This window comes from Pygoscelis adeliae, unplaced genomic scaffold (assembly GCF_000699105.1).
Source record: "Pygoscelis adeliae isolate BGI_AS28 unplaced genomic scaffold, ASM69910v1 Scaffold62, whole genome shotgun sequence".
NCBI classification, from domain to species: domain Eukaryota; kingdom Metazoa; phylum Chordata; class Aves; order Sphenisciformes; family Spheniscidae; genus Pygoscelis; species Pygoscelis adeliae.
In genome coordinates, this window is record NW_008824401.1 from 7,340,642 (window position 1) to 7,358,970 (window position 18,329).

Below are 18,329 nucleotides of genomic sequence, written 5' to 3' on the forward strand. Positions count from 1 at the left end.
AAATAGTGCAGGCCTGATTTTTTGACCCAGCATGGCAAAGGGTTTTCTGTTTCTGGGAACCTGCAAATATTTTCACCAGTCTAGAAATAGTCAGAAACATCTACTTCTTTTGATTGTCCGTGACTTTAACTAGATCTGAGGGTGCTCAGATCTTCTTATAAACAAACCTTGGGTTTTGTATATCGGATTTAGTTTGACTGGGGCCATTGGTTGCTGTATTGCTGAAAAAACAATGTTTTTCAAAACACTGATGCTAGCAGCAACAACATTTAAATAAATGCAGTCAGATATGACCATTTTTAACTTGCCTGTTTTGCTGTTGGTCTTAGAACAGCATTCTGAATGAAAACTCAGTCTTTACTACTAAAACATGAACTTTTTTATAGTGAAAAGCCAAAGTATCTATAAAAACCTTTCATATTAATCAAACTGTGATAAATCCTGGCAAAATTTGTGATATGGTCTTTGAATTCTGCATTTAAATATTCACATTAAATGTTATTATTGCTTGTCACACTATAATAGACCAAATAAAATTCATGAGTGGGGGCTGTGTTATCTGTTTTAAAAATGAACCCGGAGAGTCTGTTATCTAAATGTGCAAGTAATCCTTTTGTGACAGAAACTGTTATTTAAGATCACCCAAGGAAAAAAAAAAAATCAGAGATTGTTTTACTCACACTTCAACCTTGCTGACTTTGTATACCTCTGCTGGGTCTTTCTTACCTTTCCTTTCCACAGTTTCAACAGGTCTTTGTTATTTGCAGATTTCGTTAGAATAGGCTTTCTGATCATAGATCCATATACCACTGGACAAGCTGTAAATGACCTAACCGATTAACTATGCGGTAGGAAAATGTCTGGAACTATACAAGTAGTTGTGTTTAGTACTCTGTTGGCGTACTGCCTATTGACTTGTGCTACAAGCAGCTTGCCAGGAGCTGAAGGTGCTGATCCTTTACTTAATTTTTAGAAAATTTTTCATACAACTCATCTCAAATTATTAGTAAAACAAGAAAAATTGTTAAGAATTAAATAAGTCATGAGAAATTGTGTAACATAAACAAAGTTAGAAAACATTAAAATTCTTGAAAGAGAAGAAAAATGTTTTCCTCTGATTTACTACAGAAGCATGAACAGATGTGGTAGTCCTAATGGCCTTCTGTAGAACATAAAAACTAAAATGCCTTTTGTTTTGACAGTTTTTAAAGTATTGTGAACTGTGTTTAGGGATACCAAGAAGTAAATGAAAGAAGAACTTCAGCTAGAGGTGGTTTGGATACCAATTCCAATACAACTGTGTACTGTCTTACGTTATTTATTATAAAACTTTACTGACTTGATTTGCTCGACAGCTGGCTGAATATGAGCCGGTAGTGTGCCCAGGTGGCCAAGAAGGTCAATGGCATCCTGGCTCGTATCAGACATAGTGTGGCCAGCAGGAGTAGGGAAGTGATCGTGCCCCTGTACTCAGCCCTGGTGAGGCCGCACCTCGAATACTGTGTTCAGTTTTGGGCCTCTCACTACAAGAAGGACGTCGAGGTGCTGGAGCGTGTCCAGAGAAGGGCAACGAGGCTGGTGAGGGGTCTGGAGAACAAGTCTTATGAGGAGCGGCTGAGGGAACTGGGGTTGTTTAGCCTGGAGAAAAGGAGGCTGAGGGGAGACCTTCTCACTCTCTACAGCTAGCTTGAAAGGAGGTTGTAGCAAGGTGGAGGTTGGTCTCTTCTCCCAAGTAACTGGCGATAGGACGAGAGGAAATGGCCTCAAGTTGCGCCAGGGGAGGCTTAGATTGGGTATTAGGAAAAATTTCTTCACCGAAAGGGTTGTCAAGCACTGGAACAGGCTGCCCAGGGAAGTGGTTGAGTCACCATCCCTGGAAGTATTTAAGAGACGTGTAGATGTGGTGTTTAGGGACATGATTTAGTGATGGACTTGGCAGTGCTAGGTTAACAGAATGCTCTGCTTGGTTACCCTTTGTGGAAATGACACCTTAAGATTTTGGAAACCAAAATCATTCTTTCAGATTATTCAGTAACTTAAACACAGCTTCTCTCAGACACCTGACTATGTGGACACTCTGGGTTTATAGCTTGTCTTTTCAAGGGCATCCAATAAGGGCAATGTGTTACTCACATTTCACATTTCTCTCTCTTGGGTCTCATTTTGTTTTAGGCTCTCCAAATAAAGTGCCATTTGTGTGGACTGTGCAGCAGAAGTGAATTACTGTTCTCTTTGGGAGTTTAAAATATATGCAGACGTAGACAATAGCTGTACACACCTTGATAAGGATTTCATTCCCTGGGAGTCCTTATCGCTCTAGAGAGCTCCCTGGACTTTGGTGGCAAAATCCTCTGAGAGGTCTCAGTTTCTGGCAGGCAGTTTGTGTCCAAAGTATGGAAGCTGTATCTCCCAGCTCCAACTTTTCTCTAAACCTGCTCTGACCATGAATTAAATCTTCCTATCCGTTCTCCCCACTTATCATCTCATTCCCCTCTGATGTTTGCCATTACCAACAGCTTGCCCTGACCATTAAGTCACGGACCTATACAATCTCTATTGCTTTAAAGGCCACCATCAAGGCTGTCTGAAGATGTCTTTCTTCTGAACTAAAAAAACTTTCTGAAGTTTCCTGAACCCTGAAGTGCCAAAGGATAGCAACTCAACCAGCTCTGTTACTTTTGTTGCCTTTTGAAGGAAACAAAAAAAATTGTGGGTGTGTGGTAATACTTTTCTTATATGCCTTACCTTATAAATTTCCTGAGAGCTATTATGATGTGGACCTGCTGTTTTCTTTATTCTAGTTTTTGTTTTGGAGTGGAGAGTTCATTTCACAGGGGTGACTTTCAGCCCATGGACTGTTCTGGTCAGGAAGTAGCCATGCTTTCAGACACGAATTTATGTTTTTGTGAGCATTTATTAACTTTGACTTGGAAGTTATACCAGAATGATCTTCAGTTCAGGCACAGTTTAGTAAAAATTTCATTAAGGGAAAAATGAAAGAAAAATAGAGAAGAAAGGCCTGGCTGGTGTCCTTGCACTCACACAGTGTCGTGAGCTGGGAGCAGTAGTCCAGCGACAGTTTGGCAGCTGAACTGCAGTCCCTTAGTGAAGGGAGGCTGCCTTTGCTGCACTACACAAAGACCGGTCTTAATTTATTTCTTCATAATCCAAAGAAAATTCTTTGTCTTCAGTGGTGTCCCAGGAATGTATGCATTTGTTCACAAAGTATAGCCCTGGCACCTTTACCTAGTTAGGTGATGGCTTTGAATGGAATCATAGAAAACTGAAACAGAATAATTTTCAATTTTATTTATTTAACACTGTATGATATCACTGTAGTTGTTCTTTCTATTTCTCTACCACAATAAAACTGTAGACAATACTCTGCAGGAAACTTTTATATATGGTGAAAGGGCTTTATTTTTGGAAGACTATAGTTCTCTGCTTGGTGGTCTGTCTGTTAAAAGCAAACAGTTATTTTAGTCTAGAACACAGTTCAAATCAAACATTAAATACTGCCTAATGTCATCCTTGATTCTGGGACAACTAGTTTATGTGCTCTAATCTGCTACATTGCACTGGGAAAATATTATATTTTTATATATTTTATTATAATTATTCTGCTAAATATAATGGTAAATAAAATATTTCTTTACAGAAGTTGAATAATAGGTACGTAGCTGGGCCTGAGCATAAAGTAAGTCTGCATGTCGTTTGCAGGCAGTTAAGAACTCATTCTTCCCGTGTTCTTACCTGACTGGATGCTATGGAGGAACATAGGACAGCAGCAAATCTGAAATAAAAACTTCTCCAGAGATGCAGGGTATAGTTTCACCACAGTGTGAATGTGGTCGTGACAGCTCGGCACAGCTGAAATGGGGGAGAAGAGAGGATTGCATGCACATAGGAAATACTCCATGGATATATTTGGAGATGAAGTGATGAACAAAAGATGAACACTATAGAGTGCATTGAAACTTAAAACAAGGAAAGACACATTAGGAGAAATAATGCAATGTGGTAGCATACTTCCTCCAAGCATAGCATTGCCACTGTTTTAACTATATGTTGAGAACATAGTGGTTTGGTCCTGGGTCTCAAAAACATTTAATTAACTTTGAACAATTTTTAGCTCACCAGTCATGCACTTTGGGGAAGTGCGTATTGCTTCCTGCTGGATAGCCAGCTAGCAGTACTGTTTTATATGCCTGGTCCTTTGGGGAGTCATCTGTCCTCTTAAAAGGAATAAGTATGGAACAGACATGGGCTGCTCTGACCACTAAAATTGCAATTTGACTATATCTTATTGCAGACTGTATAATTTTGTGTGCTCTTAATCCAGTAAGATAGAACCTGTGCCAGTTTGTGTTCTCACAAGATAAAAAATTTGGATGTTTAAATTGGATGCAACAACTCGAAAAGGCCATATTTCCTTAATTTTAAAAGGTGGTTATAGTATTTTACCAAGGAATGACAATCTAAAAATTCTTAAGTTCTTTCCTTTAGAACAGTTTTTCATTTACTATATATATAAATATATACAGACATGCATATATTTTATATAAAAAAGCTTTCAGATTGAATGCTGCTTAATAAAATTATTATATTTTTCTGCTATTATTATATTTCATTACCAAAATTTTAGATGCATTATTCTGTTATGACTGTAAACTGTAGATTAATTTAGCCAACCAAATGCAGTATACTTATTTTTAATCTGTCTCTACATTGTATATCTTGTTCATGCACTAGAGTATTATTATACATGTAATATATAATTATTAGGTACTTATAATAAATGACACTTTGTTTTTATGTATGTCTACAAATTCCTAAATTACTGTATCATGGTACTTGAGAGTAGGGTATCATTATATCTATAAATTTCTGAATTTGTAGACGTAATGATACTCTAAAGTATTACGATAACAGCAATATTTCTTTTTGTTCATTACAAAATGGCAATCTAAATCCATAATTCCTAATCTCATTTCTACATTTAGGTGTCTAGTCAGTGAGGGACAGTATATTATGGACTCAATATGAACTTTGTGGTAGCGTGAAATTATGGATTTAAGCGGTCTGCCTCGATAAAAGGATGATATCCCTTGATATGGAGATATAATCCAGTGTTTTAGATAAGCAGTTAATAAAACATGATTCTACTGTTCAAAAGAAGATTGTGCATGGTATTTTACAGCAGCTCAGTGTTTCAGGCTGTAATTTATGTGAAGTCAAGACAAAATACTTATATGGGTATATTTTAGACTGCTTTTTTATACCTTCTGTATGTTTTCTGTCTTATATCGTAATTTAGGATTCCATTGTTTCTTCTGTGACACCTACAGCATCCAGTCTCATGCTTCCCTTTTAGATACAAGGAATTATGTGGTGTGCAAAGCAAAGCAGCATAGTTCACTGGAAATTTTTTTAAATGTTTGCTTACATCAGTGACAGAAGGTAGGATGTAGATCGAGGTCTGAAAAAATGACAGGCTGCTTTTCTGGAATTGGGTGTGGGGAAAGGAGGAGCGGAGCACAGGAAACTGAACTTGAAGAAACTTTGGATCTAGAATGCATTGCACTGCACACTCCTCTCGTTCGAAGGCTAGGCTCCTGGACATTGCCATTTTGGGATGGAAAAATAATTTATAAACACCTTCTTACTACAGTAAGAAAAAGGGAGTTTTCCAAGAATTTCTTGTCTTTAGTGGTATTTTACTTTGTCAGAATATCCATACTTCAAGTTGTAGTAGTAAATGTTAAAAATATTTACATTGAAGCTGTTCCAGTTGATGCCTTTACTGTCCTGAATTTTACTAAATCAAATACATGAATATTTAATGTTCCTAAATGTTTCCACAAAGCCTATAGCTACTTTTAGGGTAAAATTCGATTGCCTCTGGCTCACACTGAAGAAGAGCTTTCTTTTGAAACAGCTATTCTTAGAAAACAGTGCTATAGAGCATGGAGCAATGGAATTGCTATGCATAACATTAGGGCAATTTCGTTTTGCCTTTAGGTGATATGACCAGCTGACATTTCAGCACAAGGATTCTTCAGAGCAATGTAGAGAATTTGATGTGACAGTGTCTCTGAATCAACCACTGAACTTAAAAAAAAAAATATTCATTATATATATAACATATGCACTAACCTCTCATGTAATCAAAGAGTTTTCCCTGTCTTGTTTCCATATGTAGTTGTCTCTTTTCTTGTTCTCATTTTTATTTTGACTGAAGCGTGCTTAAATGATCACACTTCACATACGCACACACACACACCCCCCTTCACTTTGCAGGAGTATGCCTCATGCATTGCCGTTTCTGGTTCCCCACCTCTTGTGTTCCGGTCAGACTCCTTCTCTTGCCAGGAGTGTCAGCTGAGGGAATATTGTAAGTGCAGGAGAGCTAGCAGCTCCTTGCTTCTGAGAGGGCGATAGCAGGAAATGTCAAAGTCTGTCCTCATCAGTTTGGATTAAAGCTGGATGGAATATTTGGCAAATGCATTAAAGACAAAGCAGAGCATGTTGGAAAACTGCAGTTTGAACAGTTAAATTGCAAAGGAACAAGCAAACAAGTTTTTATGAAGAAAAGTATTAGACAACCTTATTTATATGGCTTTGTTGACTCCCCATAAAATAAAAATAAGTCACAAAACATTATATTATTTTTTTGTGAAAATGTAATTCACCTAATGTTCATGAAAAGTGATAATGAAAGGAAGTAATCTTTAGGGTGCTGAATGCCAAAATTGCAATGAATGGGGCTGAGACAGGTCAGTTCTCCACAACAATAACTTGCCCTATTGCTGGCTTGAGCGCATGGTTTGTTATTTCCAAGTTCCTCTGCGGTTTACTCAAGAAGCTTGATGGGTTCATCTGCTTTCCTGGACCAAATAATGTTCTTTCTGACTGGTGGAGGGCAGAAAAGAGGCAAGCCAGCAGGAGTTACTGAAAAGCATGGATTTCCTCCTTTGTGGTTTGAAAATTTGTATTCTGGTCAACACTGCAGTATCTGGGTGAGAAAGGGCCCTTCAGTGAATGGAGATGGTCTCCCTTTTTATCTATGAAAAACAGTGATGTGCAAGATAGGTACCCCAAAACAGCATACCAGTGACTTCAAGTGATAACCTCTGTAGGAGAACTTACAACTGCTGCGACCTCTAGTCAGCTCCAAATGGGTCACTGACTCACTTTGATTGCAGTGTTATTCATTTCCCATGTTAAATAATTTATAGGTTATTTATGTGTTGCATTGTAATAAAGTCATAGCTTTTTGATCTCTAAGGTGGGTGTTGCTGCCTTTTGTAGAAGCAGAAAGTCTGAAAGTCATAAATGATTGCTATCCTTAACAATCCTTTACTGTACAGATGTTTTACAATAAGCTAAGGGGACAGGGCATTCTGTAAATGTAATGGCACATCACTTAAAACATCATATAGTTAAAAGGTGTATGTTGGAATAAAAATGATACCTTTGCAGGTTAAGTAAAGAATCACTAATAAAACTGTAACAGACATACATTATACAGCATGGGGTTCATAATGAATAATTGCCAGGTTATTAGTGCTTAACAGATTAAGGGTACTTCCATTTATTACTGTGCTCCACTAAGGATGAACATTAATTTTTTTTCAAAGCAAATTCACTGGAAACAGACAGTTCAGAATTTATGCTTGTAATGATTGCTACATGGTCCATTAAGACCACCTCTAAGTGAGCTTAATTTGTAGCAGATAAATGTACATGTCTACATATTTTTCAACGTAGTTTATAGTGCATCCTGCACAGCTGTGCCCAACTGATTAAATCCTCACAAAATTTAAATAGGAAACCCATTACATAGACAGTATTATATCCATTTATCATACACACATTTTCAATTTAACTCTAAGCTTTTGTGTGGGATATTTTCACTGATTCATTAAATATGTATAGCGAGGCCGTTTTCTCTTCTGGTTTGTTTTGCTCGTTTGTTTTCTGGGTTTGTTTGTTTCCTACTTTTCAGTTCTATCATCCAACAATTAAGAACTTCAGCAAACTGAGCATCATCTACAACAATTATCTCAGTAATGATCCTAGATATGACAGTCACTTAAGAGCTCTCTAGATCTAGGATTTTATCTAGGGAAAAGAAGCAGGGTTATAACCACTATGTAGAGACAGATAGACACGCTAGATGCTGAGAAAGGCTGGAATTACAGATATTTCTTCCCTTTCTTCAGCATTTCCCATTGGTTAGCTCTAGGCATCTCCCGATTTTGTTAAAATGCTTCCTAGGATCCCATTCTGAACTGTCCAGATTTATCTCTGCTTTAGGTGTTTTGAGTCTCATGTAAACAATAGTTCTGGATTCTAGAAATAGGATTTGAAGCATTTGTCCAATTTTAGAGATCAAATTTAGTTGCTCTGAATTATTATCTGAAGTCCCTCTTATCATCATTGACTATAGAGTAAATTAAAGCTGTTAACTTCGCATGCCGTGAGCCCTGCATGAAATAGATATGAATTCCCTGTCAGCCGAATACTGCTCTACTTGGTTCAAGACCATAGATGTTTCTCTGGATCTAGTGCTATGGTAAAAGTCTTGATCATCATATTCTGTGGTCTGCTAGGGTGAGCCTCTGCATAGGTTTATTAAGCTCAGTAAGCCTTTGCTAACAGAACACTGCAAAATAAGGGCCAACTTCTGTTTAAGCTGTCGGAATATCTTTGCTTATCTTGGAGTAACAAAAGGGAAACAAGATTTTAAAAGAACAAGAATAACTAATTATTGTTCATTCATTTTCACGTTGCCCTGATTAAATGCCAGAGACAGATTCTGTACCCTTCTACAAACTGAATAAACATACAGAACTACAAGTGTTGACCTTCAAAATCTTCAAGAATTGAAGAATTCATATGAAATGAAATGGCTGTTTAAGGAATAGTTCTCTGGTAGCTGGCTCTGTTTTCTTAATGTGTGTATAAAATTGAATCATATGGCCAGTTTTTTAGCAAGCATGGGTCTTTTAGAGAGAGATTAAAAGGACTTAGTCATTTTGCTTTTCTCTGTGGTGCAAATAGTGACAATGATTTATTATAACCTTCTCTTTAGCCTACCTTTGAAGCCATTGTGTCCTTAAATGATTTTTTCCCCCCCCGAGGTTGATAGTGTCAGTTCATTTTCCGCAGAAACACCAAAACTGATAGTTGGATGAATTAATTTAAAAACCTCCCCAATGACAATTAGAAACTAGCGTATATCCCTGTATTCTGAAATTTGCTTCAGTATATTTAGAATTTGGATTATGTATTAACTGTAGGAAATGATTGATTTTTGTTCGATGAAGATGAAAATTCTGGTGTAATGGTTTGCCAACTTGCATGATTTTTTCATAGGATTTTGGTGTGGGCTAGAGCTAGTCCTGATGTTCTTCGGAGCCTTTCACACATTTGCTCTGCCCAAGCCCCAGGGTTTAACTTCTCACTTCATATCTTTTCCTTTTAAAAATCTAAATCATCTGTCGGAAGCAAGTAGGGTTCCCAGCTATGAACCCCCAGATAGTGCACCTCTGTTCTCCCAAAGAGCAGCACCAGGATTAAGACAAGGGCAGTGAAGAACATTTAGAGCTACGTCATCCTTGGAATGTAGTGGGAAATGGACTTCTTCAATCTTGGAGAGAGAGTAGAAACATCTTAAGAGTTTCAGGGGAAGAAAGATGTCCTTCATTTGAGGTGCAGGTGATGGAAGCAAACGTTTTTAAAATTCTGAGAAATTCCTTCATTATTCTGAATACTCAGGTGATCTGGTGGTAGTCCCCACACCTAGAATCAGTGCTGCTGGCTCAGTGTTTCAGGTTTTTTTCTCAGATAAGAAACATATTCTTACCCTAAACGTTCTCTCAGGGTATTCCTGATACCTGACCCTTTAAACAAATACTTGGAGAACCAAATGCCTGTTATAAAATAGAAAAGTACATCTTGGAATAAGACCTATAAATGTGATATAATAGATGGACTTAAGACCTTAGAAGATTAGACAAATGCTTAGGAACACAGATAGTTAAACCATGGAAGAATTGCCCTGGATATTCATTTTAGTTCAAGCATCACACAGAAATAGAGGCTGGCTGAACTGGACAGTTCTTGAACAACCCATAGGTGAGGTCACAGTTTTTAAAAACCTCTGTGAGAATTTGAACGTCAGGACCTGCGTCCCAGTTCATTCAGAGACATCTGTTTCAGTGTTCATTTTTCTAGTGCTCACTGCCAGTAGGAATCAGCTGTGACTAGTAAAGCGTTGGCTCCAGGATCTGGACAGTTGGGGGTTCTTCAAAGTGTGAAAACAAGAAGTTTCTGTCATCACAAGTGTGAAAATAATATTGCAAGTGCATATGATATTATTTCTAGGTTTCAGGGAGAGAATGTTTCAATGGATAAAGAATTATGGGTAATGAGTTGCTTGCGAGTCTAAACCTAGGATATTATAAATGTGGTCATTGTTTTGTTTTCTTTCAAAAGTGGGAAACTATTCACTAGGATTAGTAGCTATCCAGTAGCTGATGATATATTTTTTTCATGGAAACACAAAACAGTGTCTTTCAGCTATGCACAAGTTTTTGGAGGCTTGCTTGTGATATCAAGAAATTGTTGACCGTGAGATTCTAGTGCATATGTAGTCATCCACTTCATCTATATAAAAACAACGTTTGTGCTTGTGATGAAACTGTTCTTTCTATGTTTAGTGGATAAAAATTTTAACAGAAGTGTTTATTTAAAAAGGCATAACAGTGCAAATGTATGAACCTGAGGAGGTTTGTGTCACAATCTGTTATCTTGAAACCTTACCAAGACAAACTTACTTCAGGGGAGTCTGTTTTATTTTGCTGTTGGCAGCAAAATGATTAGTTGCAGAATAATTTTATAGAGAGCTGGTAGTTGATTTTAAAAAGATAGACTGCTCCCTGCGTCATACTTTCAGAGGAATCTTCCTCACATGTTTTAATTTTTGCGGAATAGCTAATGCATTCATTAATGCATTATTATTAAATAATAATTACATTTTAAATGATTAATTTAGCTAATTATAGGTATTTAGGAATCCGTCAGCTCTTCAGTTTGAGGTTAACATTTTTGCAATAAATAGATGTGTGAAAGAGACAAACTAGCTACCTCTCAGAAAACAGAAGACTATATAATCATTTCTGGAATATTTCCAGAGCCATGGAAGAATAATTGGTAACTGGGTTATTAGAAAATGACCCTTAATCTACTGAGGATTTTGAAAGCAATAACATTTTGGTCCAAATTATATTAAGTACTTAAATATTTCAATTCTTGGGTGCTTGACTGAACTGTAGCCCCTATTCCATCTTACCTCAACCGTTATAGTTTAAATAAATTTATCAAAGTATGGCCAATTCAGAAGGCAGTTTAAGGAGAGACTGTAGTCCCAGCAAAGTCAGAGGTAGGATCTTGCCTTAAAGCTGAGCTAAATAATTCAAGAAAATTCAGTGAATAAAACAAAATCTATATATAAATTAAAATAAATATAGAAAACATTGTCTGCATGAGAAAGGAACAAATGCAGTTAACAGCACTTTTTAACAATTTTTTTCAAGTGAGATGTTTGTCATCCTCCAAATGTTAGCAAATTAAAATATGTTCATAACAGAAGCTGACCTTAGTGAAAATAAATTTTGTCCTCAGATGAAGGAGGTTTGATTATCATATAGTTACCACGGCACACGTGAAATACCTGGCTTGGAAAGCAAGAACCATCCTGTTTAATTAAACCTTGTTTTGTTTCAATTGAGTTGACTTGCAGTCAAATTGGAAAGCATCTTGACATTTTAACCAAAAAATAAATCTTCAAGCAGTAGAAATAAATAAATATAGCACCACTGCTACAGAGATGTTTTGTGAAGCTGTGACTAAGACTATTTGGGATTTTAGTCCCTGTACTGTACCTTATGGTGTATGTTTGTGGTTTACATCTTATTGCGTTAACTGGCAGTGTTATAAGCTGTATTCTTTGTTTGTGCTCCCCTATGTGTCATATGATTTACTTCTGATTTTTTTTTCTACAATATTTGTTTTCCTTTCAAAGTATATTGTTTTTTTTTAAAAAACATAACTATTTTGTTATTTGCCAAAACATTTCAAACACTGCTTAAATATAGAGGAAATATGAAATGTTTTCACATAACTCTGTAATGTGATATTAAACAAATTTAACACAAATTTAATACAAACATAATAAAAACAACTTCCTCTAAATATAAGCCTCTTTGGAACATGTATTATTCTTATTTAGCTTTAAAACAGCCACCATCTTTTCTGTGTTGCTAAACAGTTCTTTTCTGTTTGTTTCTAAATCCTTCTTTAGAATCCTCTTTTTTTTTTTTTTTTTTTTTTTTTTTTTAAATGAAACCTTAGTGATTTTCTCTTTTTTATTCATTGCTTTCTGAATCATTGCCTCAAACTGTATGTGCCTGGAAGGGTTAGTGAGCTGCTTGGAGTGGATACCCAAGTCCGTCTTTTTTTAGGTGCTCTATGCCGTTATGTGCCTACTATTTTGTGCCCAGTTTTGGCTGTATGTAAAAAGCACAATGCAGAAAGTACTTTAGATATGCAGTGTGCATAAACACAATTCATAAACAGGGCTGAAGAAGGTCATCCATAATATCCCACTTGCTGAGCAGGGAGCTGTCTAACTGGGAAGAATTTTGTGATTTTGCCATGCTCTGGAGTATAAGTTTCTCTTTTCTTAAGAGTTCTCAGGTCAGGAACAAATGTGCAGAGCTAGTGAGTCCATGAAAATGAAGGGAGAGAAGAAATAAAGAGAAAGCAGGGGGGAGGAGAATGAAAAGTTGGGTGAGTGGTAGTAGAAGGAAAATGCTTACAGGTCCTAAACTTGCAAATTCTTTACATTTGGACAAAGAATACACCTTTGTGTTAAAGGTCTGGATCCAATATTGCCCTTTGAATTTATCATCTTCCATTTCCTAATTTTCAGTGACTGTGTACCATGAAGTTTGTGGACTTATATACCCTAACAGCTTCTGGACAATTGCCAGCTGCTGGATATTCTGAATAACTTAATCAGTGCAATGAAGCAATGCAGAGGAGCTGGTTTTGGCTGTTTCAATGGTGCAGGCACGTCTGGATACATTCTCTGAGTCAAAAAATATTCACTGTTGAAGTCCCTTGTGGCCAGTGTCATCTTCTAAAAGACTTCTCAGGAGTAGCATATTCTTACCAAGGTCCCTTTGGCAACACGAGCAATTTTTTTCTGCTTTATTTTGTGGCTCATCATTTGAAATCGTCTTTTTAAGGACATGCGCTGGGCTGAATTCCTATTTGCACTATTAACTTTTATTCTGTAATAACTCATTTAAAAACATCAGATAGTCTCTAAATAGGCTTTTTATTAATGTTTTGTTCAAAAATAATAAATTCCGTTCCTGTTAAAACAGAATTTTGCAGCCTCTGCAATGTAACCTTGAAATTTCAAAACTCCCTTAAAGACCTTGCAGAGCCTTCCTGATAGACTGAAGAGTTTATCGTTTTATCAAAGGATACCCTCAGAGGAACCCTGATTTTTTTTTTTTTTTTTTAAGTGCTAATGTCTTAACCATACTTGCACCTCAGATTTGAGTTATATATAAATGTATAATAAATATATAGTATATAGAACTATATATATATGTTTCAGGAATATAAATGGCTCACAAAATCTAATTAGATTTTTCTTTGAATACTGCCTGGTTAGTTTCAGTTATTTCGTTTTGAATCCATTGTTTTCTCTGATTAATTCTGCGGTATAAGTATTGAAGTCCAATGTAGTTTGTCTAAATAAGCATTATGTTTGGAAGCGGGAGGTCATTGATACTTCTTAGTCAGACCCTACACAAGCATAACTGAGAGAAAAGGCATATTCATGTGTGCCTGAAGACAACCTGAGAAGATTTTGGCTTTCTCATTCTGCTGCCCTGTGTAGTACATGCTCTATTTTGTGTGAGAGTCTGATGGAGGAGAGGCTGTCATCAGTATTGCTGCTGCCTCTAGACCTGTTTATGGCTTATGTTTTTATGTTCTCTGTTATTACAGAAAATTTAAAGGGCTTTCATACATACTGAATAAAGATTTCCAAGAATTAACATGAAGCTCTAATCTGACTCCTTAAAATGCTCTTGAATCTCAGCTTTTGTCTAGAAGATGAAAGTTTTTGGTCCAGATTGGAAAGAAAAATGCAGGCTTATTTTCTGTATGCAGGTCAGATGGCACCCAAGGTTGTGAAAAGTTGATGAGAGCACTCAAAACCAAAAGAATAGTTCAAATGAAATTGTGCTGGCATGTATGAACTTGAATGTTAGTCCATGGACAACATCAGTCCTTCAGCTCAATATTTGTTTAATCTAGACAGAAATCATAGTGCCTATGTGAGGAGAAGGCATTTTTCCCAATTCACTTTTGTCTAGGTATGTGCAAAACATTTCTAACTTTGCTACCAACACAAATTTAGCTTGTTGTAACACCTTCTTTGAGCAGCTATGGAGTCTCACTGAAATATATCTTCTGACTCAAAGCTTAACACTCTGTTTCTACTGTTGTAGCCAATATGTTGCTATGAAAACTGTTGGTAAGTACTTATCTGGAATTATTGAAGGACTTGACCTTCTTCTGTGAAGTATTAGCGACATTATTGAGTTCTCTTTTAATAGTGTTTTTGTTATCTCTGCCCTTGTAAGTCCCTTCTTCCAAATATTATAGCTTATTAGTTTATATGCTATTTTCATTGCAATTATAGCTAGTACAGGAATGTTTTGTTACCTTTTTAACACATTGTCACCATGCATCATTTTTAGATCCTCATTGCTCCTTATTAGAGGTTATTTAAGCTCTCAGTTCTAACTGGATAGTGAAGCATGCTTATGATATAAACTAGCAAAAGCTTATGTAAAGATTTTGTTGCATTGGTGACAGTCTGTGGTGTTTTATTTGCGGGGGCGGGAGAGGTGTGTTTGTGTGTCATCTCTTAGGTTAGTTAAATGTAATAGAAATGTACATAAATGTCAGACAGCTGGTACAGGCTCTGCTGGAATGACTTCATGAGCGTGCCAGAATATGTGAGATCTCTGCATGTTCCACCTAACCTCCGGTATGGTGCCACCTTCTTCTGGTCTGTTTTCTTCCACTGACACAGATCAAATAGAATAGGATACAATGTGTGAGATTAATCGCTTTGGTTGTCTGAGAAAACCTTGGGATCCTTAAAAAAAAAAAGCTATTGGAAGGTAAAGCGAAGCAGATGAAAATTATTGATGTGCCCCTGAGAAGATTATGCTAAAGAAAATAGCGTGATTTGCCTCGTTTATTTCAATTATAGTTTTGCTTACATTTTGTTTGGTGGTTTTGTGGCCTCAGTGTGTATTACCCAAGCATGTCATAATTTGGAGTGTGTTTATTACTTCTCACAACATCCTTGCAACATAAAGAAGTATTACTGTTATTATTTATTATCTTCATTAGTTGTACAGGTTTGAGGCACACAGCCCACAGACTACAGAGATACTCCAACTAGTGAAGATGAGAACATGCTAAGATGAGAATTGAGAACGGCACATTTGTGGTGGCACAATGCTATGCCTGAGTTGCTAAGCCATGTCTCTTGAGAGCACCTATGAATGCGGATGAAGCACCACACAATCTTGGTATTGCCTGAGGAGAGCTTATGGGATAGGCCTTGTGCCCTGCACAGTCCATGCTGTGTACTGCACCATGGAGAAGAATTACTTTAAAGTATCATTAGCAAATAAACTTTTGTGTTCTGTGGCATCTGAGTCATTGAAACTATGTTTTGAAACTGAATCCATGTCTCCTGAGTCCTACATTAGCGTCCTAGACCATTCTTCTTTTCTTCTCTACATGTAAGCTAATTTCAGTTTGGTTTTCATCTGTCAGGGATTTATAAACTTTTAAGGCCCCTGTTCAAACTCTTTCTTTTCTCTAATTACACAGATTTCTTATCCTGTATATTTTGGGAATTTACTCTTCCACTGCAGAATTAGAGGGTGGACACTGTGCTGCTTCCCAAACCAACTCAGCACTGAAGTGTATTGGCAGAACAGAAGCCTGCTTCTTGAAGGATCAGCCTCTGATTAGTTTATTTCACATTTGTATCTCCTGCTAGTAAAACAGAAATGGCCATTACATTTTTGCGGGGAGGATAATGCCATGGCTGAGACACAGAACTGTCAGTTGAGGGTTTGCTGTATGTAGATCCACATGATGCCAGGGTCTAATCCCAGACAGTGGTACCCTTTGGCCTCTAAAAACTAGGGGGATCCACAAATTATTTCTGCCCATTTATTTGCAATGATTAAATAAACCCCTTGGTGTTTTTATTCTCCGTATTCAGGAGCAAGTTGCTACTACAGATATGGACTGAATTGCTTGATTGCTGGAATGTATTTTTTCCTGAAGGGAAATCTGCAGAATGAACTGGGGACTGAGGCACTGCAATTCCAAAAGGTTTTACTAAAATGATCCAAGTAAAACATGGAAATTAGTTGGTAGTTCTTACCTGCTGTCTTGTGGTAAGTGGAGCCATCACATTTAATTGAAATAAGGTCGACTGGCCAGAAGAATATACCAGCCTATGGAAAATATTGACAAGTAAGCAGGTGTATACAGGTAGTCATGTGGCTTCAAAGGGTGCGTCAGTTCTTTTAGTCTGAGAGAAGGACATATGGATTAAAATTATATACCCAAACATTATGAGAGACAGGCCAGAGTATATGGTTTTAGAGCACTCTAGAGCAATCTGTAATAGAAAATCGTATTTGTATACTATTCTGTAGTTTTAATTTTTAAAAAATGCTATAGTGGTAATGTTCTTTACATTTTAGGACAGTTAGAATGCTTTTTAAATATTATAACATTTAAATTTTAAAGTAATGCCAATAAAAGATAATTGCTATCACTCTGAAAAAATTCTGTCCGATTTTCCTGAAAAATAGTGACTATAGGCCAGACTATGCTTTTTCTATCATTGTCAGAGATGTCAGTGAATTTCCTGGTATAGAACCCAAAGCAAAATATGGCTATTTAATTCCACAAAAAGCAATAAAAATAGTGAACACTGGAGAGTATGTATTCAGATTATGAGTAGTTGATTTTTCTTTTAAATTGGGTTTATAGATTATTGTTAGTATTATTTCCTTTTTCATTGCATCCTTGAGAGTGGGTGTTTACAGATGCACTGTTACTAGAGCTACTTATTGTAATATCCTTTTTGAGTAAAGTCAGGCAGCCTGTGCTAATTGCTGTACAGAGACACTCTACGATGTAATATACAATGTCACTTAAGCTCTGTTCATAAAGACCTGAGTTTTCAAATGTTCAGTGCATTACAATAAGTTTTGGGTTGGGCTGAATTGCACTATTGATTTTTTTGTAATTAGGTTTTAATGAATTGTATTCACTGAATTGTATATTTGTCAAGGGATTTCAAAGATTGGATTGTGACCATTTCATTCACTTTATTTATTTATTTTTATTGTGTCTAACACTAGAGAGCTCCTGGAAATCTTTTCTAGATATCGGTAACTTTGATTTTTGTGTTAGGTTCTTTGGAAGTCCAGCACCTACTTTTCTGTAGTATAATATTAATAAAATATGTAAGATTGTAGGAATTTGGCTTGCCTAAAAGCTGTTGAAGTAATCCAGCTCTTAGAAATTTCTGCTTTCTTACTGTTTGCTCCCCTGCACCATTTGGGTTAAACTGCTTGACTGAAATTGGTCAATAAGGGGTTTTGTTGGACTTTTGCTCCTCTATGGTTGCTTGTATTTGTTTTAATTTTTATCACTGGTCACTAAAAAGCTGCTTTTCCTTGTCGATGCCTAATCAAATATCATGGCAGCAGATAATCCCCTGTTCTGATTTAGTAACATACCCCGTGTTCTTTTCCATGAGCTTTTCTTATACTGTTTTATTAAATTTTGTGCTTTAGAAGGAGAAACACGTTCTACACAGTCCCCAAAATACTGATTAAATGGTGCTCTACAGCTTAGTTTATTCTTGAAAAGCCAGGGGTACCTGCTGTCACTTTGTAATTATGACTACATTTCACTCTTCTAATGGAAAATCACATCTTTTCCTGAAATAGTTAAGTAGTTTAAAGATCCTCATCTTTAATTAGTGATTTCTGTATCTATGTATAAGCTTTTCCTTTCTCATCACCTTTGCTAACATACTGGACTTTCCACTGTGCTGGACAGCAATCATGAACAATTTTTGCTGAGCGGAGTCCTGGGTCAGCATGGTTTTCTTGTGAGCGGGA